The 26823-nt window shown below is 48.0% G+C and overlaps 1 long non-coding RNA gene across 1 annotated transcript in view; it reads right to left on the reverse strand.

Moving 5' to 3' along the window:
* Positions 1-2627: 2627 nt before the first annotated feature.
* LOC137625729 (uncharacterized) overlaps positions 2628-26823 on the reverse strand; it is a 37790-nt gene continuing 13594 nt past the window's right edge. Inside the window, exon 3 of the long non-coding RNA XR_011040886.1 lies at positions 2628-3119. This is a non-coding gene — a long non-coding RNA (uncharacterized lncRNA). The remainder of the gene's footprint in view (positions 3120-26823) is intronic.

The raw sequence follows: 26823 nt of genomic DNA on the forward strand, positions 1-26823 counted from the left end.
AAGTTGAACATTTCAAATGCTCTGAACAACCCTTTTAGAAAATGATCCAGGTCTGAGAAGGTCCAACAAACCTTCGAGCGTCTCATAGCAGTTCTCCGAGGCGAGTCCACCAGACTTGAGAAGTCAGCCTGGGCAGAGGCAGGTACTCCTAAGCCTGGTGCTTCCCCTGTGGCATACCAAACGCTAGCTTTCGAAGCGAGCTTCGTTGGAGGGAACATGAAGGAAGTCTTGCCAAGGTGTTGTTTAGACTGCAGCCACTCCCCTAAGATCCTTAAAGCCCTCTTGGAGGATCTAGCTAGGACAAGCTTAGTATAGTTGGACTTAGCTTGTTGTACGCCCAGCGAAAACTCAGATGGTGGAGAGCGGGGAATAGCAGAGACGAAGTGGTCTGGGTAAATCTCCCTGAGTAGAGCCAAGACCTTACGAAAATCAATCGACAGTGGAGAAAGCTTAGATTCGTCCACGTCTGATGAGGGATCAAGGTGAGCCTCCTCATCATCCGACACCTCATCAGCAGAGGGTAGCGAAGCGATCGGACCAGAATGCTGAACCGCAGAGTCAGAGCGGGTAGGAACAATAACAGTGGTTTCCTCTTCCAGTGACTGTTGAGGGAAAACCTGAGGCTCAGACTGCAAAGGCTGAACAACAGACGAAGCAGAAGGCAGGCGCATGGGTGAAGGAGGTTGACTCCTAGCAAGAGAGGTTGAACCCAAGGATTGCACAAGCTGAGCGGAGGACGGAGGCGGAGTAGTCCGTTCCTGTTCCTGTGAGATGAGCGGAGCATGATGAGGTTGAGGCTGCGCAGAACAAGGTAAAGTTCTCGCAAGCTGAGGCTCCTGAGGCGCAAGTCCAGGGTGTAGAGGAGCTTGCCTTGAGGAGGGTTGAGCTCGCTGCAGCGATGGCTGAGCAGACAGACTCACGGAGGGGAGAGGTTGTTGTACCCCAACCGAGAGTTGCACCACTGGTGGAGCAGCAAGGGGAGGCGGAGGAAGAGTGGAATAACTCTCCTGATCCCAAAGCAAGGGTTGCCTTAAAGAAGGCTGAGGCTGAACACCACTGGGAACAGCGAACTCCGAAAGTGGTTCAACATCGTACGCCTGGCAGATGGTGCTGCGACCAGGCGGAGCAAGTGCAGGCGGGGCGAGCACAGGCGGAGCGAGAACAGGCGGAGGGAGTGTAGGCGGAGGAGGAGGTGCAACACTCTCAGCCCGACACTCACGCATCAAGTCCGAAAGCTGAGCTTGCATGGACTGAAGCAGGGTCCACTTGGGATCGGCAGAAACGATAACAGACTGAGGTAAAGTCTTAACAGTCGGGCTCTGTTTTGGCAGAACCTTACTCCTCTTGGGCGGAGTACAGTCGACAGATGACTGAGGCGAGTCAGAGCTGAGCCAATGACTGCAACCTGGCTGAGCACTCGCGGACTGGACTCTACGTTTAAGCGGTCTCGAGACCTGAGACCAACGTTTCTTCCCTGCTAGTTGATCAGCGGACGAGAATAAGACGGGCTCAATCGTCTGCAGGTGGGAGTGACGGTCTAAGGAAGACACGCCCGCAACCACCGAGGATAGTTCTGTGCGCCTAACAAGGCCTGTCGAACCCTTAAGCCCTTCGACATTGCTTCTCCCCTGGGCATGGGAGCTTGCAAGAGGTCCCGGACTGGGAGGACGACTGGCTCGCACAGAAAAATCCTCACGCACCACACTGGCACCACTAGCACTTGGCACTGCACCGACACTAGCACTTGTCACAGCACTGGCACTAATTCCACCCACTGCACTCTTGACCTTCAGTTCTTTAACTTCGGCCATCAGAGACTTATGGTCACTTACCACTGATTCTACTTTATCGCCTAAAGCCTGAATAGCACGCAAAACAACTGACATATCAGGCGGAGGGCACACAGTAGGTTCGGGGGTAGCCACTACAGGGGTAGGAAAAGGTAGGGGATCATGAGGTGAGGAAAACATAGAAGAGTGAGAAGAACTTCTCCTAACTCTACCTCTCTCTAACTTAGATGAATATTTTAAAAGACGGACAAATTCCAATTCCGAAAGTCCGGCGCATTCCTCACATCGATTTTCTAATAGACAGGGCCTGTCCCTACAGTCAGAACAAGCGGTGTGAGGATCTACCGAGGCCTTCGGAATACGCCTATTGCAAGACCTACATCGTCTATGGGAGGGGGCTTGCGAAACGTCAGACATCTTGTATTCAAAGAGTTAGCCAAAGGGTGATCCAAAAACAAGCAAAATTCGTTAATCGTTATATCAGTATTATATAAAAGCTATCTAGCTAATATAAGAAGGATTCCAGTAAAGCGACAGCCGTTAATCTGAGAGAATACTTCACCAAATATCCGTGAATAAACTCGAAGACCATAAGCGTATCCCAGAACGTCTAGCCGGAAGCACGACAGAGGAATAATTGAGGAGGTGTCAACAACAAATGATTGAGTACCTGGCCACAGGTGGCGCTGGTAAGTACACCCCCTTCTAGTATTGTGATAGCTGGCGTATCCCTCCATAGAATTCTGTCGGGCAACGGAGTTGACAGCTACATGATTATCGGGTAAGTTTAATATTGAAAAATGTATCATAATTAATCCCACCTTCCAGGATAACTGATGAAAACAGTGCTGATGAGCAGCATTAACAAAGATTAATAAAAAGGGAGGTTTTTACTATAAATAATGTGGACTGCTTCATTCCTAGTCCTTTGCTCTTAATTTTTAACAGTCAGCAACTTTAGACATAGTCCACTTTTTCCCTCTATTTGTTGCTTCAATGGCGCGTTGACTGCTGCTCAGTCACAGTTTCCTTCTAAGATATCCAGCTCTCAAAGAAATTCCCATCGGATACTTTTCATGGAAAACACTATCTGAGAGGAGTTGGAGGAAAGTAAGACCTTACTATAGTGAAGTTCCCCTTAAGGATAAGCAACCACAGAGAACACTTATCAAAGTCACCTCCGATACCAAATCTTTATTGGGGCTGCTTGCAAAAGTCCACAGACTAGTGCCGGTCAAGCAGGTTGAGGCTACAGTGGAGTATATTTCTCTTCACGAAATTAACCGAAGCATTGTTCCCGACTTCTTTCTTGATCTTGCTTGAAGTAACCTGAACTAAAGACAAAAATTGAATCAATTATATGGGAAGCTCTAAGACTTACTAAATATATAACAAGCAGTCCTTGAAAGTTAAAATTATTTTCTCCTTAATGTAAAACAGAATATGTACTGTATTCAATACTGTATATACAGAAGGTCCTCAACATACAAACTTAATAGACTCTAAGAAAATGTTTGTTAAGTCAAATTTTGTAAAATTTTGGCCTAGGGTAGACCTAACCTGAATCTCATGTCTATGATTTCCAGCTACAAAAGTCAACAAATAGTCGGGTTTCACATGAAATAAGATATTAAGTTATTACAAATAACATTTTGTGTACTGTATTAAATTATATAATATTGTTTTATTAGTATTTATTTTTCTTATCTTTGTTATTTTCAGTAGGATTTGTGTATCACTGAGTGTTTGTAAATTGGGGGACCTTCTGTATAACACATCTTTCAATTAATTTGTATTTTTTCTAGTTATATAAACCCGTGTCATACAAAATAAGGATATGTCTCCCGTGCTGCTGGACCAGCCACTGAATCATTAACAAGGTAGTTAATTAATAACAGGTGGTGCAAGGGGGAAGCCCTGTCCAACTGCCTGTCACACAATATTCACTTTTGTCCTTGGGCCTGGGACTGCGAGGGGTAGTTGAGATGGGAAATTTAGTTCAAAGGACTCAGGTTTGTGTAGCTAGGAAAAATGGAGTTTTTATGATAAAACAAAGTTTTATGAATACTTACCTGGCAGTTATATATATATGGCTAAGTCTCTGACTTCCGGCAGAATTTATTCGAAAATCGCGACAACCGCCTTGTGGTGGTTGTGTGGTTAGGTGGTTAACAACCCTTACAGGGTGGTACCTGGAATCATTCCCGTTTTCTGTTCTTCAGATTATCTTTGCCCGACCTGTCTCCTGAGGGGAGGTGGGTGGGCTTTAAAATATATATATAACTGCCAGGTAAGTATTCATAAAACTTTGTTTTATCATAAAAACTCCATTTTTATGAATAGTACTTCCCTGGAAGTTATATATATATATATAGCTGATTCACACATTTGGAGGAGGGAAACAGACAGTAAACATCGTTGGGGAAACAACAAAAGAGTTGTAGGAAAAAAAACACCTTGATTCCTTACCTGCTAAGGTAGGTGACTTCAAAGGTTACTTTCTTCTAGAGATGCTTTCCCTTAGGAGTGTTCAGCCAGGAGTAGACCTGCTATGCTGCAAACAACTCAATCGAGTCTGCCAAAGGGGTAAGACCAACAACTTGACTAGACTTCAGAAACTACCTTCGCCCCATATAATAAAAACCTGCAACCTTACTAAAACTAACCACTTAACCTTGCAGAAATAGATATAAGCTATCTATCTGGAATGAGGGAACCGTTCCACAAGATGAGGTCCTCAGACAACCATAAAAAACACAAACCTTCATACATGTAGACAAACTAAGGTTGAGTGGGGGTAGTAACTCCTTTGCCTAATACAGAAGCCGCAGCTACGTATGGGCCCAAGGTATAACACTTGTCACAGTTTACTCTCACCTCTCTGAGGTAATGAGAAGCGAAGACAGAGTTGCTCCTCCAGAACGTTGCATCCATGATTTGCCTAACTGACATATTTTTCTGATATGCCAGTGAGGTAGCAATGGCTCTTACTTCGTGAGCCCGTACTTTCAACAGGGCGAAGTGTTCTTCCTCACATAAGAGGTGGGCTTCTCTAATAGTTTCCCTCGGGAAAAAGGAGAAAGCGTTCTTTGACAGGGGTTTTTGAGGATCCTTCACCGAACACCATAATGAGTTGGATGCACCCCTCACGTTCTTAGTGTGGGCCAAATAAGCCTTGAGAGCCCTAACTGGGCAGAGGAGTCTTTCCTGCTCCTGACCCACTAGGTTCATGAGGTTAGGGACCTCAAAGGTCCTAGGCCAGGGTTTCGAAGGGTTCTCATTCTTGGCGAGAAAGTCGAACCTTAAGGCACAAAACGCTCCATTTTGATTGAAGCCTACACGCTTCTCAATTGCCTGGACCTCGCTGACCCTTTTGGCAGTCGCTAGAGTCATAGGAAAGAGGGTTTTCTTTGTTACATCTCGAAGAGAGGCTTGCGAGATAAGTTCCAATTTCTTGGAGCACAGAAACTTAAACACCACATCCAGGTTCCAAGATGGGGGTCTTAATTGTACCTGTTTCGTCATCTCAAAGTTAGGTCCTGCAAATCCTTATCTTAAGACAACTCTAGGCCTCTATGCCTAAAGACGGTTGAGAGCATACTCCTGTATCCTTTGATGGTAGATACAGCCAGCTTAGCATCCTGCCTAAGGTACAAAAAAAGTCTGCAATCTGGCTCAGAGAGGTAGTGGTCGAGGAAACCTTGTGCCGCCTACACCAAGCTCTAAAGGTCTCCCACTTAGACTGGTAGACTCTTTGTGACGAGATCCTCCTTGCTCTGGCAATAGCTTTCGCCACTTGTGCTGAAAAGCCTCGAGATCTAACGAGCTTCTCGACAGTCTGAAGGCAGTCAGATTGAGAGTGAGGGGGTTTTGATGATATCTCTCGAAGTGGGGCTGTCTGAGAAGATCTGGACTTGCCGGGAGTCTTCTTGGGAAGTCCATCAGCATGCCCACCACTTCGGTGAACCATTCCCTTGCAGGCCAGAATGGAGCCACTAGGATCATTTGTCCCGAATCGAGGAGAGCGAATTTCCCGACGACCAGATTGATGATTTTGATCGGGGGAAACGCATACATGTCCATCCCCGTTCAATCCATCAAGAAGGCGTCCACTGCTACCGCTTCCTCGTCCGGGACTAGGGAGCAGTAGTTGGGGATCCTCTTGTTCAAGTTGGAGGCGAAAAGGTCTATTACATGTCTGCCCCACAACTTCCAGAGGCTCTGACAGACATGCGGATTGAGAGTCCACTCTGTGGGAAGAACTTGTCCCTTCCTGCTGAGCATGTCTGCCCTGATGTTTCTCTGCCCTTGGACAAACCTCGTCAACAGCTGAGTCCTGTTCTCGCTCGCCCAAAGGAGAAGCTCTCTCGCTGTTCTGAACAGAGAGAGGGAGTGAGTTCCCCCTTGTTTCCTGATGTACGCGAGAGCTGTGGTGTTGTCTGAATTGATCTCCACAGTCTTCCCTGACACTGAGGTTTTGAAGGCCTTTAGCCCTAAAAAAATGGCCATCAACTCCTTCCTGTTGATATGCCAACTAACCTGACTTCCTTCCCAAACGCCTGAGACCTACTTGTTCCCTAGTGTTGCTCCCCAGCCTGACTCCAACGCGTCTGAGAATAACACTAGGTCGGGGTTCTTCTTGTACAAGGAGATCCCTTCTCCTAACAGAGCTGGGTCCAGCCACTACATCAAAAGATCCTTGATCTCTGTCGGAATGGGAAAAGAAAAGGAGTCCTCCTGGGTTTTTCTGTTCCATACCTTTGCGAGGAAGTGTTGCAGAGGCCTTAGGTGCAGTCTTCCCAACGAGACAAACTGCTCTAGGGAGGATAGAGTTCCCAGCAGACTCGTCCACTCCTTCGCAAAGCATTCCTGTTTCTTTAAAAGTTCTTTGACTTTCTCTAGGCACCTGGTCGGCCTTTCCTGGGAGGGAGAAGCCCGAAAAAGAACTGAATTCAGAACTATCCCCAAATAGAGAATAGTCTGATTCGGTTCGGTCTGAGACTTCTCCCTGTTGATGATGAGTCCCAGGGCCTGAGTCATCGTATACGTCTTCTGTAGGTCCTCCAGACATTTTTCTTTCGACTGTGATCGGATCAGCCAGTCGTCCAGATAGAAGGATACCCTTATCCCCTCCTGATGTAACCAGCCTGCCACGTTCGCCATTAGCCTGGTGAAAACTTGAGGAGCCGTGCTGAGACCGAAGCAAAGTGCCCTGAATTGAAAGCACTTACCCTGAATCACAAATCTCAGATATTTCCTTAAAGTTGGATGAATGGGGACGTGAAAATAAGCGTCCTGCAGGTCGAGAGATACCATCCAGTCGCCTGGACGAACTGCTGCCAGCACGGACTGAGTACTCTCCATGGAGAACTTTGTTTTCTCCACGAAGGCGTTCAGAGAGCTGACATCTAGGACTGGTCTCCATCCACCAGAGTTCTTGGGAACCAGAAATAGGCGATTGTAAAAGCCTGGGGAGGTAAGGTCCTGGACTGGCTCTAATGCTCCCTTGACCAACATCTGGTCGACTAGCTCCAGAAGAGCCTCGTTTCCCCGTGTCGGCGTACTGATCCACTAAGGCTAGGGGAGTGTCTGAGAGAGGAGGCTTCTTTAAAAAGGGGATCTTGTAACCTTCTTTGATGATCGAGAGGGACCAGGAGTCTGCCCCTCTCCTCTTCCAAGACTGCCAAAAACGAGACAGTCTTGCCCCTACTGTTGTCTGGAGGACTCCCATCTCATTTTTTGGATCAGGGCCTAAAGCACCTCTGCTGGTCCTTGGCCCAGACTCTTGTCTTCTCCCCCTGAAATCGGCTTTCGAGGAAGCCCTACTCCAAAAGGGCTGCTGGAACTTTCTCTCTTCCTTCTTCAGAGGAGCAGGAGCGACAGGTAAAGGCTTCCTAACAGACCGAGATGAAAGGTCCTGAGTAGCCTTTTGTGCCAGAGAAAGGGAGATATCTCTGACCAGAGCTTCGGGAAAGAGATAGTGTGACAGAGGGGCGTAAAGCAGTTCTGACTTCTGAGCAACCATCACCGACCTAGAGGTGAAGGAACACAACAGGGCCCTCTTCTTCAATACCCCTGCTGAGAAAAGGGAAGCCAACTCATTAGCCCCATCCCTTAGAGCTTTGTCCATGCAGGACATGATACTCGTCAGATCCTTCGTGCCATCCAGAAGTTCTGTCTTCCTGGCCAGAGTCCCGAGAGACCAGTCTAGGAAGCTAAAAACCTCGAAAACCCTGAAAATTCCCTTGACGAGGTGATCGAGTTCCAACATGGACCACATCACCTTGGCAAAGTTCAGAGCATGTCTTCTTGCAGAGTCCCCAAGACCAGAGAAGTCACCTTGGGAGGAGGCAGGCACTCTTAGACCCAAAGGTTCCCCCGTCTCATACCACATACCAGCATTGGAAGCGAGTCGAGATGGAGGGAAAGAAAAGGTGGTCTTGACTGCTTGTCTCCGTTCCTTCATCCAATCACCCACCATAGCGCATGCTTTCCTGGTAGAAATTGAAAGCTTCATCTTGATGAAGGCCGAATGCTTCGTAGCCTTCTTCCTGGTGAATTGTGACTGAGGAGAACGAGGAGCCGAAGGTTGGAATTCTTCCCCATATAGTTCCAAAAGGGAGCGAAACAGAACTTTATGGTCGCTGGCAGAGTCGGTAGGTTTCTCTTCCGCATCTGATACATCATCGAAGTCCTGATCAGGGTCAATATCTTGAAGAAGGGGCTGGAAGCAGCCTGGCACTGAGAGCTGCTTGCGTCCTGGCGCCGAGCGTAATTGTCGTCCTGGTACCTAGAGAAGGAAGCGTCCTGGCGCCGAGCGCTACTATCGTCCTGGCAGCGAGCGCTACTATCGTCCTGGCAGCGAGAAGAGGTATCGTCCTGATGACAAGAAGCGGTATCGTCCTGATAAGGAAGGCTACATTCGTCCTGATAACGCAGACTGCATTCGTCCTGCTGCCTAAAACGCGAGGCGGAATCATCCTGGTGCCGAGGGCAAGAGGCAGTATCGTCCTGGCGCCGAGAGCGAGAGGAAGTAATGTCCTGGCGTCGAGCCGGTGAAGAGGGTGCGCGATGTCGTACGGCCGACGAAGAGCGCAGAGGTTTCTTTGGAGAGGTACTTCGTTCCCTCTTAGAAGACGATCTCTTAACTGACAAAGAGACATCCTTACGTCTGTCGTACTGGGAAGGAGGGCGGCTAAAAGCTTGCGCTAGTGATGAAAGCTGTTCTGCATAACAGCCATGAAAGCTTTAGCAACTTCTGCTGGTTCTCGCGGTTCCGAAGGAGGCAGCTGTTTGGGAGCCCTGGCAGTAGAAGCACGAAGTTTAGCAGGTTTAATTGGGCTAAGGACTCTCGGTTTCGTCTTCTTAACAGGAACAACATCGAAGTCGTCCTCAGAAGGTTCAGGTTCTCGGCTACTCAAACCGGGAGAGGGAGAGAGAGACAGCACATCCCGGTCCCACCTTCTCTTCGTCAGTCTTGACAATTCGTATTGCCACTTGCGTCTGGGAGAAGGATCAGGTGAAGACACTAACGTATCCGACACGCCTTTTCTACGGCGGTCAAGAGCAGCCTGGGAGGTCGCAACAGCACTGTCTGAGGAGACGACTGACTGAGGATAAGCACCTCTCACCCCCTTTCGGCTGTCGACGTACTTTCTCCCTTGGTCCTGGGAGCTTGGTAGAGGTCTAGACCTAGGGGTATGACAGGTTCGATCAGCCGCCACCTCCACTGCACTTTCACAAGCACTAATATCACTTTCACCCTTACCTTTAAAGGCCGCAAGTTGTGCTTTAATGGCCTCCAACTCAGCAGCCATCCTGGCATACCGAGGGTCATCTGCAGGCGCAGATCCTGTAGAAGGGGCAGGAGATACTACCTCAGGGGAAGGAACAACTTCCAAAGAGGAAACAATTAAAGGGTCAATAGAAATATCTATACTAGCTTCACTAGCAGACTTTGACTTTGATTTAGCTCTCCTAACTCTATCGAGTTCTAGTTTGCGCACATAGCGCTTCATAGCTAACCATCATCTTCATTTAAACCCTCGCATTCCTTGCATCTATTATTTAGTGCACATTCAAACCCCCTACAACCCATACAAACTGTGTAAGGGTCAACCGACACTTTCGGTAACCTCATCTTGCATACATCACTCGCACATACACGATTATGAAGTTTTTCGCTCATGATAAACAAAGCAAAAAATACAATAATAATAACAAAACACGATTGCCAATCCCCCAAAATAGTGTACTTCACCAAACGAAGTCCAAAACAGCGATGTAGGGAAAGCGATTCGAAAAAACTCTTAATGGCGGACCAACGATGTTGACGATCCGGCCGGCGGAGATAATCTGAAAAACAGAAAACGGGAATGATTCCAGGTACCACCCTGTAAGGGTTGTTAACCACCTAACTGCACAACCACCACAAGGCGGTTGCCGCGATTTTCGAATAAATTCTGCCGGAAGTCAGAGGCTTAAGCTATATACTGTATATATAACTGCCAGGTAAGTACTAATCATAAAAAATGATATTTTAATTATAAAATAAATTTTTGAATATACTTACCCGGTGAATATATAATGGCTGCTGCTCAGCGGCTCGACAGAAAACACACTCAAAAACTCGCGAGCGATCGCTATGAAGGTTGCGGGTGTGCCCACCAGCGCCAACTATCGGCCAGATACCACTCCTGCATGTAAACAAACCCTTCAATTCTTCTCGTCCCGCTGCGTCTCTATTGGGGAGGAAGGGAGGGCCTTTAATTTATATATTCACCGGGTAAGTATATTCAAAAACTTATTTTATAATTAAAATATTTTTAAATATTTAACTTAGCCGGTGAATATATAATAGCTGATTCACACCCAAGGCGGTGGGTAGAGACCAGAGTTAATTAAGTTTACAGCGTATATGCTAAGAGTTTTTGACAGTTATCAATATAACAAAACCAAAATATAAAGGTACCTGGTAAGGAAGTTGACTTAGACGATTACTCTGCCTTGTAAGTCTGTCTTCCTCACGAAGCCCAGCGATCCTCTTAGGATGCTGAAAGACTCCCAGGAGCTGAAGTATGCAGGGTTGCAACCCATACTAACAGGACCTCATCAAAACCCTAATCTGGGCGCTCTCAAGAAATGACTTTGACCACCCGCCAAATCAACCAGGATGCGAAAGGCTTCTTATCCTTCCGTACAACCCATAAAAAACAATATTAAAAACATTTCAAGAGACAGATTAAAAAGGATATTGGAATTAGGGAAGTGTAGTGGTAGAACCCTCACCCACTACTGCACTCGCTGCAACGAATGGACCCAGTGTGTAGCAGTCCTCGTAAAGAGTCTGGACATCTTTCAAGTAAAATGACGCGAACACTGACTTGCTTCTCCAAAAAGTCGCGTCCATGATACTTTGCAGAGATCTATTTTGCTTGAAGGCCACGGAGGTTGCTATAGCTCTAATTTCGTGCGTCTTAACCTTAAGCAAAGATTGGTCTTCCTCATTCAAGTGGGAATGAGCTTCTCGTATTAAAAATCTGATAAAATATGACAAAGCATTCTTTGACATAGGTAAGGATGGTTTCTTAACCGAACACCATAACGCTTCAGATTTACCTCGTAATGGCTTAGTACGAGCTAAATAGAACTTAAGAGCTCTAACGGGACATAACACTCTTTCCAGTTCGTTGCCTACGATCTCTGATAAGCAAGGAATATCAAAAGATTTAGGCCAAGGATGAGAAGGCAGTTCATTTTTGGCCAGGAAACCAAGTTGAAGAGAACAAGTGGCTTTTTCTGTAGAAAAGCCGATGTTCTTACTGAAGGCATGAAGTTCACTGACTCTTTTAGCCGAGGCCAAGCACACCAGGAAAAGAGTCTTAAGAGTGAGATCCTTCAGGGAGGCTGAATGTAATGGTTCAAACCTGTCTGACATGAGGAACCTTAGGACCACGTCTAAGTTCCATCCAGGAGTAGCCAAACGACGTTCCTTAGAGGTTTCAAAAGACTTAAGGAGATCTTGTAGATCTTTATTGTTGGAAAGATCTAAGCCTCTATGCCGAAAGACCGAAGCCAACATGCTCCTGTAGCCCTTGATCGTGGTAGCTGAAAGGGAGCAAACTTTTCTCAGGTGTAAGAGAAAATCAGCGATTTGGGCTACAGAGGTACTGGACGAGGATACAGATGCTGACTTGCACCAGTCTCGGAAGACTTCCCACTTCGACTGGTATACTCTAATGGTAGAAGCTCTCCTCGCTCTTGCAATCGCACTGGCTGCCTCCTTCGAAAAGCCTCGAGCTCTTGAGAGTCTTTCGATAGTCTGAAGGCAGTCAGACGAAGAGCGGGGAGGCTTTGGTGTACATTCTTTACGTGGGGCTGACGTAACAGATCTACTCTTAGAGGAAGACTCCTTGGAAAGTCTACCAGCCATCGAAGTACCTCGGTGAACCATACTCTCGCGGGCCAGAGGGGAGCAACTAACGTCAACCTTGTCCCTTCGTGAGAGGCGAACTTCTGCAGTACCTTGTTGACAATCTTGAAAGGTGGGAATGCATATAGGTCCAGATGAGACCAATCTAGAAGAAATGCGTCTATGTGTATTGCTGCTGGGTCTGGGACTGGAGAGCAATAGATTGGAAGTCTCTTGGTCATCGAGGTTGCAAAGAGGTCTATGGTGGGTTGACCCCAAGTCGCCCAAAGACTCTTGCACACGTCCTTGTGGAGGGTCCATTCCGTAGGAATTACCTGACCCCTCCGACTGAGGCAGTCTGCTAAGACGTTCAAGTCGCCCTGGATAAACCTCGTTAACAGGGAGATGCCTCGATCTCTTGACCAAATGAGCAGGTCCCTTGCGATCTCGTACAGCGTCAGGGAGTGGGTGCCTCCTTGCTTGGAAATGTATGCCAAGGCTGTGGTAATGTCGGAGTTGATCTCTACCACTTTGTTTCGAAGGAGACTCTCGAAGTTCATCAAGGCCAGGTGGACTGCCAAAAGCTCCTTGCCGTTGATGTGCATGCTCCTCTGACTTGAGGTCCACAGACCTGAGCATTCCCGACCGTCCAGGGTCGCACCCCAACCCAAATCCGACGCGTCTGAGAATAGTACGTGGTTTGGGTTCTGAACTGCTAGGGAAAGTCCCTCTCTCAGACTGATATTGTCGTTCCACCAATTCAGGCATGCGTTTACTGGTTCGGAGATCGGGATTGAGACCGTCTCTAACGTCTTGTCCTTTTTCCAGTGAAAAGCTAGATGGAACTGGAGAGGTCGAAGGTGTAGCCTTCCTAGCGAGACAAACTGCTCCAGGGATGATAGAGTTCCTACTAGACTCATCCAATTCCTGACTGAGCATCGTTCTCTCTTCAACATCAGTTGGACTTTGAGCAGGGCTTGCTCTATTCGGGGGGCAGACGGAAAAGCCCGAAAAACTGGACTGCGAATCTCCATCCCTAAATACAGTATAGTTTGGGATGGAATCAGCTGGGACTTTTCTAGGTTGACCAAAAGTCCCAATTCCTTGGTCAGATCCAATGTCCAATGAAGATCCTGCAGACAGCGATGACTGGACGAGGCTCTGAGAAGCCAGTCGTCCAAGTACAGGGAGGCTCGGATTCCCGATAAATGGAGGAATTTTGCTACATTCCTCATAAGCCTCGTAAACACGAGAGGAGCAGGACTTAGGCCAAAGCACAGGGCCCGAAACTGGTATACCACATTGTTGAAAACAAACCTCAGAAAAGGTTGGGAATCTGGGTGTATGGGGATGTGGAAGTATGTGTCTCTTAGGTCGAGAGAGACCATCCAGTCTCCCTTTCTGACCGCTGCTAAGACTGATTTCGTGGTCTCCATGGTGAACTTTGTCTTCGTAACAAAGACGTTGAGTGCACTGACGTCTAGCACCGGTCTCCAACCTCCTGTCTTCTTCGGTACTAGGAAGAGACGGTTGTAAAACCCCGGTGATTGAAGGTCCGAGACTTTCACCACCGCTCCCTTCTCTAGCAAAAGAGACACTTCTAGGTTCAGGGCTTGTCTCTTTGACTCCTCTCGGTACCTGGGAGAGAGGTCGATGGGGGAAGTCGCTAGAGGAGGTTTGCGTTCAAATGGAATTTTGTACCCCTCTCTGAGCAACCTCACAGATTGTTGGTCTACGCCCCTCTTCTCCCAGGCTTGCCAGAAGTTCTTCAGTCTGGCTCCTACTGCTATCTGAGGCTGCGGGCAGTCAGACTCTGCCACGTGAGGACTTGGCTCCTCTCTTCTTTCCTCTCTTTCCTTCGGCACGAGTACTTCCCCTGCTGGGAGCTCTGCCACGAAAGGGCGGAATAAATCTGGACGCCGGAGTGTCTATCCTAGGTCTTGCAGAAAAGGATGTCGAAGGAGTCCCTTTGCGAGCAGAGGACGCAACCAAGTCATGGGTGTCCTTCTGCACGAGAGAAGAAGCTATGTCCTTAACCAATTGTTGCGGGAACAAAAACTTTGATAAGGGAGCAAAAAGCAGTTCAGATCTCTGACAGGGAGTAACTCCTGCCGACAGAAAAGAGCAAAGGGACTCTCGCTTCTTTAGGACTCCCGACGTAAAAGAGGAGGAGAGCTCATTGGAACCATCGCGGATGGCTTTATCCATACAGGACATAATCAGTAAGGAGACATCTCTATCAGCCGATGAGATTTTCCTACTTAAGGCTCCCAAACACCAGTCAAGGAAGTTGAAAACTTCAAAGGCTCTGTAAATGCCTTTCAGCAGATGGTCAAGGTCCGAGGAGGACCAACTAATCTTCGAGCGTCTCATGGCTAGGCGGCGGGGAGAGTCTACAAGGCTTGAGAAGTCGCCCTGGGCAGAGGCAGGGACTCCCAAGCCGAGAACTTCTCCCGTGGCATACCAGACGCTCGATCTAGACGAGAGTTTAGACGGAGGGAAGGCAAAGGCCGTCTTCCCCAAACTCCTCTTGGTTTCCAACCAGTCGCCTAAAAGCCGTAAAGCTCTCTTGGAAGAGCGAGAGAGCACAAGTTTTGTAAAGGCTGGCATGTTAGCAGGTACGCCTAGAACAAACTCAGACGGCGGCGAACGAGGAGCAACAGCGACGAAGTGATCGGGAAACAACTCCTTAAAAATTAACATGACTTTCTTAAAGTCCATTGATGGAGGAACTGTTCTGGGTTCGTCCACATCCGAAGGATGATCATCATGCTGAGGGTCAGCAACGTCCTCATCTGAAGGATCCTCATCTGACAACTGCTGAGAAACAAGCAAAGGGGTTGGCAATGCTTGACACGCAGCGTCCACACGCACTGGTGCATTAGTAGCGGACCAGGACGCAACGTCATGTAACTGCTTAACAGTCTGTGAACTGTCAACAACAACAGGTGCGTGAGGACGCTCGGCGTCCACTCGAGACTGTTTTGACTGCCTAGTCTGAGCAGTCAAAACAACTCTAGACTGCGGTGGTTGACGCTCAGCGTCAAAACAAGTCAACTCCGATGGTTGGCGAACGTCCTGAACGTCAACAGGAGCATTAGTAAGTGGCCTAACGTCCAAATGCGGCTGAAAATCAACACGAGACCGCATCGAGTGAGGCTCTACATAACGTGACTGACGTGACTTAGCTACGCCAACGTCAACAGGACGCACAAAGATTCGTTTGGTCGGCTGAAGGCCAGGATCTCGATGAGATAAACGGCTAGGCTCAACGTGAACCTTATCGGCAGAATAGTCTTCCATAAGGGAGGCGAGCTTAGTCTGCATGTCCTGCAGTATAACCCATTTAGGGTCCACGGGAATGGGTGCGGTAAACGACGGGGTTAACGTCTGAGACGGCACAACCTTGCCTACACCAAGACTTTCTGAGCCTGTGTAACGTTGCTGCTTAGGCGGCGAGCAGTCATCCGATGACTGCAACGGGTCAGAACTGTCCCAATGACTACATCCAGGACGCTGGACCTGTCCTGAAGGGACCGACTTTCGCTTAAGGGGCCTAGAAACCTTGCTCCACGGTTTCTTATGCGAAAAGCCTTCGGAAGACGAGGAGAAAATGGGCTCTCTCGTCTTATGGTAGGGGCGATCTTGGTGAGATACGCCTGATACCATAGAGGGAACGTCTGTTCGCTGATCAAGGCCTCTCGAACCCATAAGTCGTACGACATTACTTCTCCCCTGGGCTTGGGAGCTTGCAAGAGGTCTCGGACTAGGTGAACGACAGGCACGAACAGACGAACCCTCGGTCGCAACACTGTTCACAACACTTTGCGCACTAATCACTTTCCCACTATTTTCCGCTGTGGCACTCTGACACTTAAGCTCTTTAACGTCAGCCATGAGTTGATTACGATCAGTTGCTAACGCTTCAACTCTTTCCCCCAAGGCATGAATAGCACGTAACATGTCTTGCATAGATGGTTCCTGAGTGCCAGAAGGGGGGTTAGGTACAACCACTACAGGGGAAGGATTAGGTTCAGGGGCATGTGGAGAGGAAAAATCTACTGACCTAGAGGAACTCCTCCTTACCCTATCTCTCTCTAGCCTACGTGCATACTTATCGTATTCGAGCCAATCGAATTCCGAAAGGCCCACGCATTCCTCACACCGATCTCCCAATTGACAGGTTTTACCCCGACAATTGGAACACACAGTATGTGGGTCGAGAGATGCCTTTGGAGGACGCCTATTACAGTCCCTAGCATTACACTTACGAAATCTAGGTACTTGTGAAGGGTCAGCCATTTTGAATTAGTCAAAGAAAGTCCAAAAAACAATCCAAGTCATCAACAATTAAATCTGTCCAATAAAGAGTTCAAGAGTTTAAGTTGAGGAAAAACACCTGCACTGCGAAAGCTCAAACCAAAATGAAGTACTTCACCAAATATGTTGAGAAAACTCCAGGTTATACAGCGAGTATTGATACGTCTTGTCGTCAAGGTCGACAGAGAAGAATTGAAGGGTTTGTTTACATGCAGGAGTGGTATCTGGCCGATAGTTGGCGCTGGTGGGCACACCTGCAACCTTCATAGCGATCGCTCGCGAGTTTTTGAGTGTGTTTTCTGTCGAGCCGCTGAGCAGCAGCCATTATATATTCACCGGCTAAGTTAAATATTTAAAACTGTATATACAGAAGGTCCTCAACATACAAACTTAATAGGCTACAAGAACATGTTTCTAAGTCGAACTTTGTAAAATTTTGGCCTAGGGCAGACCTAACCTGAATCCCTTGTCTATGATTTCCAGCTACAAAAGTCAACAAATAGGTTTCACATGAAATAAGATATTAAGTTATCCCAAATAACATTTTGCTTACTGTATCAAATTTTTTCTAGTTATATAAACCTGTGTCATACAAAATAAGGATATATCTCCAGTGTGGCTGAACCACCCACTGAATCATTAACAAGGTAGTTAATTAATAACAGGTGGCGCAAGGGGGAAGCCCTGCCCATCCACCTGTCACACAAAATCCACTTTTGTCCTTGGAACTAGGACAGCGAGAGGTAGTTGAGATGGGAAATTTATTTCAAAGGACTCAGGTTTGTATAGTTAGGAAAAAATAGAGTTCACTGTACTTTCAAAATTTTCATGTTCCTATGCATATATAAATCTTTTCTTCCTTTAAAATAGGGAACCTAACTCATTGGTGGGAGGATGTCCCCTAGAACCACACTGGAATCTTCTTTTCATCCCTGAATATGTCCTCATTCCTGATCACATAAAGGAGAGAAAGGTGACTCCAACAACCTCCTACCTGGTAGGTATAAGGACGTAGAGCTGGTAAGTCCTCGGCCAATAATGGCTGTAAAGGAAGCTGATACTAACTCACGCCTAACAAAGAGATGGCGTTGGCAATATCAAAACTGGCACATCAACAGAAATATTTGGCAATACACCAACCTCCTGATGGAAGACTTACTTCTTAGTAAATGTAGTCTGCAAGAAAGGTTTTCCATCATATAACTCACCAGCATCAGACACCTGACCAGCATAGTATAGTTGTGGAAAATGCATCTCATCAAGAGAGGAACAAGAAATAGATAAGAAGAGTGTGTCAATCTAACTCTCCTCAAGACTTATGCTGAATGTGTTACTTGTGACAGGATATATACTAAGTCTTGTGAGAGATCTGGGAGTGCTACACAATTAATCAGCAGCCACCTCATGACTCAAGGAAAAAGGGTTAAAGGGTCTTTGGATAATGTCCATAATGTGCAGAGAGGCAAAGTCATCCAACACTTTCACACCCACATTTAACTGCAAGTACACCAACAGACAAACTGGATGGTTACTGATAAGAATAGGCTTACTATTGATGACATAGTATGTACTGACCAGAGTTGCATCTGTAAGCAAACAGCCTCACCAAACCTGAAGGAACAATGTCTAAACACTTCCTTCTTGTTCTTTCTAGGGCTAATGAAAAGGGGGCTTCCTCAATTAGCACTGCAGTGCCCTGATATGACATCAGGCAGGCAACTTTGTGTCAACTTACATGGAAAGATGGGATTGAGATGGTCCCAAACTGGTGAAATAGACCAACATGTAATGAGCCTATGTCACAGTCTGCAAGATGACAAAGGCGACAAAAGACCTATACCTATGTCTGACATCATGAAGAGTCTGAAACTCTCCTACACTTTTACTGATGAAGAGAAGAAAGTCTTGAGGAATGATCCTAATAATGCCCTCCTCAGGTTAATAGTAATCACGTGTGCAAGGGCTCAGAGGACAAGGACCACCCCAACCTTTGATCTAAATTCTGAGGGATAGACCCATGACGCCATCCTCAGGTTAGCAGGTAGCAAGTGCAGCCATGCCCTAAGGATAAGGATCATCCCAGGGTAGGCAAGAATGCTCTAAGCTCCCATCGAACATGGATCATTCCCAGTGGAGAAAAGATCCAAACTCTACTAAGGTTCTTCTTCGGAAGAGCAGGCGTGGAAATACGAGATCTGTTGAAAGAGGTCTAGCCTGAGAGATACTTCCTCTGCGACCCTCATTGTAGTGTCTCTCTTGGAAGGTATCTGAAAGTTAGAAGAATGGGGCACCACTCAACTTGAGGCTTCACCAGTGTCCCATGGAGGGAGCCAGGGGAGGGACTCGGGAAGGTGGACAAACACAAGATGGTTTTTCTTGCCTGGAGAGACCACAATCAGAATGGTCCCAAGAAGATGAAATACTGTACAAAGAAAAAGACTGTGGGGGCAACTCAACATTAGTTAAGGGAAAAACTTGCAGTCCTTACAGGCGATGAAAACGATCATACGTTCCTCTTCAAATTGTATTGTGTATACTGGAAAAGCTGTAATGAAGATGATAGAAGTTCTTTGACTCAAAAGTCAGAAGAACAGATCCTGAGCAGATACGTTCCAAGTATGTACCCTCTCTTCTACGCATACACAGGGAAAGATTGGCCCGAGGAGTCATCGTCACTTAGCTGAGCAAAAGAAGGCTAATCTCATGGTAACAAGTCACACAGAGACTGCTCAAGCAGTGAGGAAGCATTTGTACACTGAAAGCAATCTGGAACATGATGTATGAACACTTTCTGCTTGGTGGTGATCGTGTGCGTGGATGATCGTATTCATAAAGCTCCTGCATATGAACGATCGTGGTAGTTGATGATCGTACCACTGAAACTTGTGTGCATGGATTATGTTTGTGAAGACTGTAAGCATGGATGGTCCATAAAGCTTGTGTGCGCAAACGATCAAGAGAATGAACAATTGCTAGTGTACACGATCATGTTTATGAAGCTTATGCATGTGGAGTATCATGACAATCGTTTACATGGATGATCGTGTTTGTGAAGCTTGTGTGCATAAAGACATTGCGCCTGGACCTTGTATGAGTGGAGCAAGTAGTCATGGACCTCCTGCATACAAAGAACGTATGCATGAAACCCTTAGGCGTGGAACCCTTGAGGGTAGTGAGCTATCGTCACTCAAGGATTTGAAGACTCTCCTTTGCCTCTGGCAGATCTCTTTGGGATAGCTGTTGTCTTCTGGTGGTTGGTGAAGGCTTGGTAGCAGTATGGGATGAAAATACAAGAGCAGACGAAGCAAGAGCAGTACGTAACAAAATCTTTTCCTACAATTATTATTATTATTATTTGCTAAGCTACAACCCTAGTTGGAAAAGCAAGATTCTATAAGCACAGGGGCTCCAACAGGGAAAATAGCCCAGTGAGATAAGGAAACAAGGAAAAATAATATATTCAGGACAGTAATAACATTAAAATAAATATTTCCTATATAAACTATAAAAACTTTAACAAAACAAGAGGAAGAGAAATTAAATAGAATAGTGCCCCCGAGTGTACCCTCAAGCAAGAGAACTCTAACCCAAGACAGTGGAAGACCATGGTACAGAGGTTATGGCACTATCCAAGACTAGAGAACACTGGTTTGATTTTGGAGTGTCCTCCTAGAAGAGCTGCTTACCATAGGTAACAGTCTCTTCTACCCTAACAAAGAGGAAAATAGCCACTGAACAATCGCAGTGCAGTAGTGAACCCCTTGGGTGAAGAAGAATTGTTGGAAGTGTTGTCAGGTGTATGAGGACAGAGGAGAATCTGTAAAGAATATGCCAGACTATTCGGTGTATGTGTAGGCAAGGGGAAAGAACTGTAACCAGAGAGAAGGATCCAATGTAGTACTGTCTGGCCAGTCAAAGGACCCCATAACTCTCTAGCGGTAGTATCTCAATGGGCGGCTGGTGCCCTGGCCAACCTACTACCTACATCCCTCTACACTACCCTCTTCTCAAAGGAGAGAGAAAAAAAATCATCCAAGAATTGTGAAAAACAGTGGAAGTGTGTGACCTCAGTTCTGTACAAGTGATGGCAGCACTCTCTCCCACAGGAAGAGAAAAGGTAGGAGTCACTTGTTTGCGACTCCTATTGATCAGACTTCCTGGACTTCTTCAACGACATCTCCATGTCCTTCTCCCAGAAGTTGCATCAAAGACACCAACTAAGATGGGGCAGGTAAGAAGGAAAAACTTGAAGAACAAGTGAAGTCTTTGGAAAGCCAACTCCCAAGTTCACGTCGTTGCCATTGTAAGTCCATACACAAGGGATAGAACAGCATGAGACATGACGCCCAACAGGAACAAGTATGCTGGATACCGACAGGTAGCATATAAAAATGTCTCACAATTAGTACAAGAAACAGAGCATATCCTTGACTCCTTCCATCAATATGCATCAAACACGACTGTCTTCCAGATAATTTATTCAATCTGGAAAAATGACAAATTCGTAGATAATTTGTATTTTTCCTAACTATACAAACCTTAGCTATTTAATAGGGGTATTACTTTCGGCGTAGCTGAAATGACGAGCCATTAATATTTAACGAGGGTTTACTACCCACACCACTAGTTAGCGGGGGAAGGGGAGGGTAGCTTGCTACCCACCCCACCCTCACACACACCTGTGCTCACTTTGCTTGGAGGTAGGACTTCAAGGGGGATAGGGCTGGCGGGCAAGTTTGATTAAATAGCTAAGGTTTGTATAGTTAGGAAAAATACAAATTATCTACGAATTTGTCATTTGTTCCATAACTGACATACAAACCACGCTATTGAATAGGGGTGACTCACCCATTAGGAAGGGTGGACGTCCCAGCCAGTACTGGCTTTTTGGCTTTGCCCAGCGGCTCATTATTTGAGTGTGTCAGCACCCATGAAATAAGGAGTCCCTGCACCTCGCTAGAACCTTGCTACGCAAGGACTGCGGCCTACGCAAGCTGTGTGTGAAGGCATAACGAAGTGTGACTCGTCCTAGGAAGATGATCCGAAGTTCTTTAGATGGAAACTTGTAGACTAGGACTCTCCCAATACCACCTCGTCAGGGTATGGGGACGTGACAGTATTAACTCAATACTAGGAACACAAGGAAACATGGTTTACCTGCAGTGGTTTGAGGTCAGCTATGCAGAGAACCCGGGGTGCTGCTTTCCCCAAGCGAGGGGATGATGAAGAAAAGAATAACGGCCAGTGAAACCTTTTCATTCATGCAGACTAAAACCGGGTAACAATGCCTTCGACCTTCTGCTACTTGTCCAATAAGAAGCTTGAGATTTTAAACCAGCTGTTGTGCAGCCAACACAGGGCTGATAGAGAACGTATCGAGCCTCCTGTGGGTCACGTCTTGCAGGTAGTGGGCTGTGAACGTTGTCTGACGCTTCCACACCCCAGCTTGAAGGACCTGCGTCACTGAAAAATTCTTTTTGAAGGCCAGGGACGTAGCTACGCCCCTGACAGCATGTGCTCTAGGGCGATGTGACGGAAGAGGATCTGGATTCAGGGACAGATGAATCACCCTACGAATCCATGCCGAGATGGTGTTCTTGGTGACCCTCCTCTTAGTCCTCCCTGTGCTAACGAATAAGGCTGGAACATGAGGACGAACTGCAGCTATTCTTTTAAGATATACCCTCAAACTCCTTACTGGGCATAGTAGGAAATGGTCTGGGTCATCTGTTTGAGAACGGAGACTAGAAATCCGGAAGGAGTCGAATCGAGGATCAGCTACTCCAGGATTCTGAGTCTTAGCAATGAACTCAGGGACGAATCTGAATGTTACCTCCCCCCCATCCCCTGGAATGGGCGATGTCATACGAGAGGCCATGAAGTTCGCTAACACGCTTGGCCAAAGCCAAAGCTAGTAGGAACACCGTCTTCCAGGTTAGGTGGCGATCTGAAGCCTGGCATAATGGTTCATAGGGAGGTCTCTTAAGAGACCTGAGAACTCCAACCACGTTCAATGGAGGAGGTCTCACTTCCGACTGAGGGCAGTTGAGTTCATAACTTCGTATGAGTAGGGAAATGTCCATTCCTTTCAGCCTGAAGGCTAGACTTAAGGCTGAGCGATAGCCTTTCACTGCCGAGATTGAAAGGCGCATTTCTTCCCGCAAATACATGAGGAACTCCGATATTGTTGGAATAGTGGCATCGAGTGGAGAGATACCCCTTCCATGACACCAACCACAGAAGAATTTCCACTTTGCCTGGTAGACAGCTGCGGATGACTTTCGCAGATGTCCAGACATCCTGACCGCAACTTGTTGCGAAAATCCTCTCTCAGCGAGGAAATGCTGGATAGTCTCCAGGCGTGAAGTCGTAGCGAAGCTACGGCTTTGTGGAAGATGTTGGCATGTGGTTGTTTGAGTAGATTGTGCCGTGGAGGGAGCTCTCTCGGTAGCTCCATTAGGAGTTGCAGAATGTCTGGAAACCATTCCGCGTGATGCCATAGCGGAGCTATGAGGGTCATCGAAAGATTGACCGATGTTCTGGTCTTGTTGAGCACCCTTCTCATCAGACAGAATGGGGGAAAGGCGTAAACGTCGATTTTGTCCCACCGTTGTTGGAAGGCATCTTGCCAGAGCCTTGGGGTCTGGGACTGGGGAGCAGTACAGCGGAAGCTTGAAATTCAGAGCTGTTGCAAACAGATCCACAGTCGGAGAACCCCACAAAGTCAGGACTTTGTTGGCTACTAGATGATCCAAAGACCACTCGGTACTCACTATCTGAGACGCTCTGCTCAGATTGTCGGTGAGCACATTCCTCTTGCCTGGAATGAAACGTGCCGATAGCGGAATCGAGTGGACTTCGGCCCATCTCAGCATCTCTACTGCAAGATGGGATAGCTGCTTTGAAAAGGTACTCCCTTGTTTGTTGATGTAAGCCACTACTGTGGTGGTGTCGCTCATCACCACCACAGAGTGACCCGCCAGGTACTGTTGGAACTGTTAAAGGGCCCGAAAGACGGCCTTCATCTCTAGAAGATTTATATGGAGGCACTTTTCTGATTCTGACCACAGGCCTGAGGTGGTGTGGTGCAGTGCGTGGGCCCCCCCACCCTTTCTTTGAGGCGTCCGAAAACAGCATCAAATCCAGGGGGAGAACGAGAAGATCCACTTCTCTTCGTAGGTTCTCGTCTGTCACCCACCACTGGAGCTCCGTCCGTTCCGCAGGTCCCATAGGGATCATGATGTCCGGGGAATCGTAACTTTGATTCCACCGGGAATTGAGCGGCCACTGGAGGGATCTCATCCTGAGGCGACCGTTGGGAACTAGACAAGCCAAAGAAGAAAGGTGACCGAGGAGACATAACCACGATTGGGCTGGAATTCTCATCTGAGAAAAGGGCTTGCGACCTTCCTCAGCCTTGCTATCCTGTCGTCTGATGGGAAGGCTTTGTGGAGATTGGTGTCTATAATCATGCCTAGATATACCAGTCTTTGACTGGGAAGCAGAGAGGAATTCTCGAGATTTACCATGACCCCAGATCCTGGCAAAGTCCCAGAAGTTTGTCCCGGTGTTGAAGAAGGGATGACACCGAGTCTGCTAGGATCAGCCAGTCGTCCAGATAACGGAGGAGACAGATGCCGATCCTGTGTGCCCACGAAGATATTAGGGTGAAAACACTGGTAAAAACCTGCAGTGCTGTGGAGAGACCGAAACACAGCACCTTAAACTGGTACTCCTTGTTGTCTAGGCTGAATCTTAAGTACTTCCTTGAAGACGGATGGACTGGGATCTGGAAGTACGCGTCCTTCAGATTCAGTGTACACACAAAGTCTTGCGGTCTCACTGCTAGTCTGACCGTGTCTGCCGTCTCCAAGCTGAACGGAGTTTGTTTGACAAACTTGTTCAGAGCCGAGAGGTCGATGACTGGTCTCCGGCCTCCAGACGCCTTCTTTACAAGAGTCGACTGAAGAAGCCTGGGGACCCGTCGAGGGCCTTTAGGAGAGCGCCCTTCTTCAACAGGGTCTGGACTTCTGCCCGATGGGCTTGCCCCTTTGCTGATCCCATAGCAAGGGAGCTCAATGACACTGGATTCGTCGTCAAGGGAGGAAGAGATGTTGTGAACGGGACGCGATATCCCTGACTGATTACAGAAATCGTCCAGGAATCGGCCCCGAGTTGCTGCCACCTGTCTGCGTAACTTTGTAGGCATCCCCCCACTGGTGGACATGCAGGGGGACTGCCAATCCTAGCGTTTGCGGCCTCGGCTGCTCCCTCTAGGATTCTTACCTCCTCTGGCGGACTTTTTGCCTTTCCTGTCCTTGACAGGAAAGGGCTTAGACACCACTGTCTTCGCTGCTGCCGTCGGTTTTGTGGTCTTGGTCGGACAGGACTGCTGGGGTGCTGGAGGCTTATAGGGCTTTGATGTCAAAGCCCTATGCAGGAGGGAGTCTTGGTGGGACTTCCTCCACCTCTCAGCGGCCTGTTCCACATCCTTAGGCTCAAACAAATTCGTTCCTTCTAAGGAAGAATGCCTGAGCCTATTTATCTAGGTGCTAGGGACCTTCTGATGGAACCTCTCAGCCACTGCATCTGACGTTTCAGGAATGGTGTTTGCCCACAAGTTCAAGACTTGGTGGGCCAGAAACTCGATCATGCTAGTGCCTGAGAGGAGGAACGTCTCCAAAGCTTTCCTGGTACGTTCTTTAGAGAAGTCCTCAGAGCGTATCAAGATACCTAAGGTCCCTAACCAGATATCCTTGCATAGCACACTTCGCAACCTTCTCCTGGTTAAGGATCTCGGTTGCCGAGAACAAGACCTGCCGGTTGGAGAGTCTCTCAAGAGGGACTCCCCTGGTAAGCTCTTCCAACGAATGGTGGAGAGGAAGAGCTTAACAAGGCTCCTCCAAGATCTCGAAGTACCTCCTTTGCTGTACGCGAGGAGGTGGGAGAAGCTTGTTGCCGGCACTGGAACGGTTGGAGGAGGACAACTCAGAGAGCTGAACAGCGATCTTGTCCCTGGTACTCATAATCCCCTGAGACCAAGGCAGAGCCGCACTGGCCTTAGAAGGTTTTTGAGTGCCAAATACTCGGTCCAAGACCATGTCTTTGCCCTCTCGAGGGGGGATCTCTGGGTCGGCAAACCCATTGAGAGCCCTCATAGGAGTCAGAACTTGCCAATATGCATGCTCCGGATGTTGGACTAGCAGCGAAGTCTCCTGTCCCCAAAGGCTCTTCTTGGGGAGATTTGCGGACATTCTCCGAGCGGCTAGCTGGCTCCGTCCTAAGTCTTGTCGAGGATTTTGTACCGTCTTCGAGTCCTTCGACTCCTTCCTGGGAAAGATGTAGGACTCTAACATAGACGGTGGCAAGTTCTTTTCAGCCCCTACCTGGGAAGACTTTTCAACACGAGGTGGGGTTTCCCTCATTGGTGCGATGGGGGAATGTCTCACCTCACGTGATTCCCCTGAGGACGGGAAGTCCTCATCCGACAGGGAAGGAGAAAAAGTCAGGGGGGTGAAGGAACCTGCCTCGAAGGCCTGCGAGGAGTCAACTTAGCTCTCGGAGAAGTCACCGCGTCCGGAACTCCTCTTTTTCTCTTCAGAGGGGTAGGGACAGCCAAGGATCTGTGCCCCAACTCAGAGAGAACCGGCTTGAAAGCCTGCATAACTGCTCTGATTAGCGGACCGAACCATGGCTGTTGACTGACAGCAGCGCTGTCAGACAGTCCCTCTGGAGTCGATCCCTGGGAGGAGTTTCCATAGGGGGGTTCGCCTGAAAAGAAGAAGAAGAGATCCTGGACCTTTCTGGATGCTTCCCTTCCGCCGCAGTGCGCGCTGTTATGCGCTTGCGGGGAGGGGAATGCGGCGATGGCGACCTTCGGTTGTCCAGCAGCCTCACGCGCGGGAGGGTATTGACGCTCGCGCAGGGGCACGTAAGGGTGCTCGCGGGATGGAGAATACCAGGTATCGCGCGCGGGCGATTACGAGGGCGCGCAGGAGACTGTGGGTTCACAGGAGAGCGCGCAGGAGACTGATTGCACGCGCGGGCGAATGTTCGCGTGAGCGTGGGCGCGCAGGATCAGGTCGTTGAACACGCGGGCGTGCGGGCGAAAGTTCGTGCGCCCCAGTAGATGCCGTAGAGCACACGCGCGCAGGAGAGATACCCCTGGCGCGCGGGCGAGCAGTTAGCCTGTGCGTGTGGGCCCGCGTCAGTATGGTGGCGCGCAACTGTAGGAGAGAATGGACGCTGGCGCAAGAGGGTGACTGCGCGTGAACGCGCGATGGCGAACGCTGGCGTGCTGGA

This window comes from Palaemon carinicauda, chromosome 32 (genome assembly GCF_036898095.1).
Source record: "Palaemon carinicauda isolate YSFRI2023 chromosome 32, ASM3689809v2, whole genome shotgun sequence".
NCBI classification, from domain to species: Eukaryota; Metazoa; Arthropoda; class Malacostraca; order Decapoda; family Palaemonidae; genus Palaemon; species Palaemon carinicauda.